Consider the following 3,245-nt stretch of genomic DNA (forward strand, 5'->3'; position numbering starts at 1 on the left):
GATGTGATAGCGGGGTGCCGATGGGTTGCCATGACAGCTGGGAGTTTGCTGATGTCCCCTGTGGCTGTAATTACAATCCTCCTGTGAACGTCGGCCCGTAGCCGGCGTTCATAGGAGATCATGATTTTTTCATCCAGCACTGCTATGTACAGTGGGGGAAATAAGTATTTCATCCCTTGCTGTTTTGTAAGTTTGCCCACTGACACAGACATGAACAGTCTATAATTTTAAGGGTAGGTTAATTTTAACATTGAGAGATAGAATATCCCCCCAAAAAATCAAGAAAATCATATTGTATAAATTATATACATTTATTTGCATTTTGAAGTGAGAAATAAGTATTTGATCCCTCTGGCAAACAACACTTAATACTTGGTGGCAAAACCCTTGTTGGCAAGCACAGCAGTCAGACGTTGTTTGTAGTTGATGATGAGGGTTGTGCACATGTCAGGAGGAGTTTTGGTCCACTCCTCTTTGCAGATCATCTCTAAATCACTCAGATTTTGAGGCCGTTGCTTGGCAACTCAGAGCTTCAACACCCTCCATAAGTTTTCTATGGGATTAAGGTCTGGAGACAGGCTAGGCCACTCCATGACCTTACTGTGCTTCTTTTTGAGCCACTCCTTTGTTGCCTTGGCTGTATGTTTTGGGTCATTGTGTTGCTGGAATACCCAGCCACGACCCATTTACAATGCTGTTACTGAGGGAAGGAGGTTGTTGGCCAAAATCTCACAATACATGACCCCATCCATCTTCCCTTCAGTACGGTGCAGTCTTCATGTCCCCTTTGCAGAAAAGTACCCCAAAAGTATAATGTTTCCCCCACCATGATTCACAGTTGGGACGATGTTCTTAGGGTTGCACTCATCCTTCTTCTTCCTCCAAACACGGCGAATTGAGTTAATGCCAAAAGCTCAACTTTTGTCTCATCTGACCACAGCACCTTCTCCCAATAACTCACAGAATCATCCAGGTGTTCATTGGCAAACTTCAGACGGGCCTGCACATGTGCCTTCTTGAGCAGGGGGACCTTGCGGGCACTGCCGGATTTTAAACCTTTAAGGCATAATGTGTTACCAATGGTTTTCTTCGTGACTGTGGTCCCAGCTGCCTTGAGATTATTAACAAGTTCGACTTGTGTAGTTTTAGGCTGATCTCTCACCTTCCTTATGATCAAGGATACTCCACGAGGTGAGATTTTGCATGGTGCCCCAGATCGATGTCGATTGACAGTTTTGTAGCCCATTCCAGCTTTGTGCAGGTCTATGATCTTGTCCCTGACATCCTTAGAAAGCTCTTTGGTCTTGCCCATGTTGTAGAGGTTAGAGTCTGACTGATTAATTGAGTCTGTGGACAGGAGTCTTTTATACAGGTGACTATGTAAGACAGCTGTCTTTAATGCAGGTAATGAGTTGATTAGGAGCGTCTAACTGGTCTGTAGGAGAACTCTTAATGGTTTGTAGGGGATCAAATACTTATTTCGCACTGCAAAATGCAAAAAAATGTATCTAATTTATACAATGTGATTTTATTGATTTTTTTTTTTTTGGATAGTCTATCTCTCAATGTTAAAATGAACCTACCCTTAAAATGATAGACTGTTCATGTCTTTGTCAGTGGGCAAAGTTACAAAAACAGCAAAGGATCAAATACTTATTTCCTCCACTGTATAGTAGAAGCGATCAGACGATCGCAGCTTCAGGTCCCCTAAGGGGACTATTAAATTCAGTAAAAAAAAAAAAAAGGTTTTAGACATCTGAAAAAAAGAAACACAAAAAAGTTAAAATCACACCCCGTTTGCCCCATTAAAAATGAAACAATTAAAAATAAAAAATACACATATTTGGTATCGCTTCATTCGTAAAATTTTAATTTATCAAAATATAAAATAAATTAATCGGATTGGTAAATGGCATAACAAAAAAAAAGAATAAAGAGGATTACGTTTTTTTGGCCACCACATTGCAATAAAATGCAATAAGACATTGTATCTAACCCAAAATGGTGTCAGTAAAAACATCTGCTCAGGACTCAAAAAAAATGAGCCCTCACACAGCCCCAGATCCCAAAAAGTGAAAACACTACGGGTCTTGGAAAATGGCAACACGAGCAAAAAATTTATTTACTTATTTTTTTTTTTTTTACAAATTTTAATTTTTTTTTCACCACTTAAATAAAAAAACACAACTATAAATGTTTGGTGTCTGCGTATTCGTACTGACTTGGAGAATCATATTGCCAAGTGAGTATTACCATATAGTGAACATGGTAAATAAAAAAGAAACAATTGTGGAATTGCATTTTTTTTTTTTTTTGCAATTTCAACGCACTTTTTAGCGAATCGCATGATAAAATGAATGGTGTCATTCAAAATTACAGCTCGTCCTGCAAAAACAAGCCCTCATATGGCTATGTGAATGGAAAAATAAAAAAGTTATGGCTCTAGGATGAAGGGGAAGAAAAAAAGAAAACTAAGAAAACTAAAAATCGCCCGGGGATTGAAGGGTTTAAATAAAGCTGTCAAGTTAAAAAAAAAAAGCCCAGACATAAACTTGCCGTGACCCGGATTCGAACCGGGGTTGCTGCGGCCACAACGCAGAGTACTAACCACTATACGATCACGGCAGGCGGTGGGAAGCTTTGCTCTCTTACATGTGGTTAAAAGAAATCTTTTGATGTGTGAAAATCATTGCAGCTAATTGTGATCACTCCCAGGAGGAGAGGCGGCACGTGCAACACTTACATACTGGTCACAATACAGTACGGTATTATATGAGAGAGGTGTAGACACCAGCATGTAGGAAAAGGCTTAAAAGATGTCCAGGCTAATAAGAAATATTGTAAATCGTTTTTTTTTTTGGGGGGGGCCCCTGAATTGTGCAATACATTTTCAAATAAATATATTTTTTCTCATTTATCGATTTTTGTCTTTCAATCACCATAAGTTTATTAATTTTTGTTGACCGGCGTACGAGCACTTTTCTTTTTTTGACGGACAAGTTGTAGTTTTCAATGGTACCATTTAATATACCATGTAATGCACTGAAAAACTAAAAAAAAAAAAGTGAGAGATGGAGTGGAAAAAAACAACAATTCTTCTATTGATTTTTCTTATCACTTCTTACAGCGTTCAGAGTGTGATAACATGTTATCTGTATTCTTCAGGTCAGTGCGGTTATGGCGATACCGAGAACACCCCACGAGACCCGCCGCATACTGGGAACACCCCACAAGACCCGCCGTAT

At 39.2% G+C, this 3,245-nt stretch overlaps 1 non-coding gene across 1 annotated transcript; it reads right to left on the reverse strand.

Moving 5' to 3' along the window:
• Positions 1-2,553: 2,553 nt before the first annotated feature.
• Positions 2,554-2,625, reverse strand: TRNAH-GUG (transfer RNA histidin (anticodon GUG)). The gene has a single exon. It is a non-coding gene; the product is annotated as a tRNA-His (tRNA).
• Between the last annotated feature and the right edge of the window lie 620 nt (positions 2,626-3,245).

Source organism: Phyllobates terribilis, unplaced genomic scaffold (assembly GCF_046119375.1).
Source record: "Phyllobates terribilis strain yellow unplaced genomic scaffold, ASM4611937v1 Scaffold_7__3_contigs__length_470593459, whole genome shotgun sequence".
NCBI classification, from domain to species: Eukaryota; Metazoa; Chordata; class Amphibia; order Anura; family Dendrobatidae; genus Phyllobates; species Phyllobates terribilis.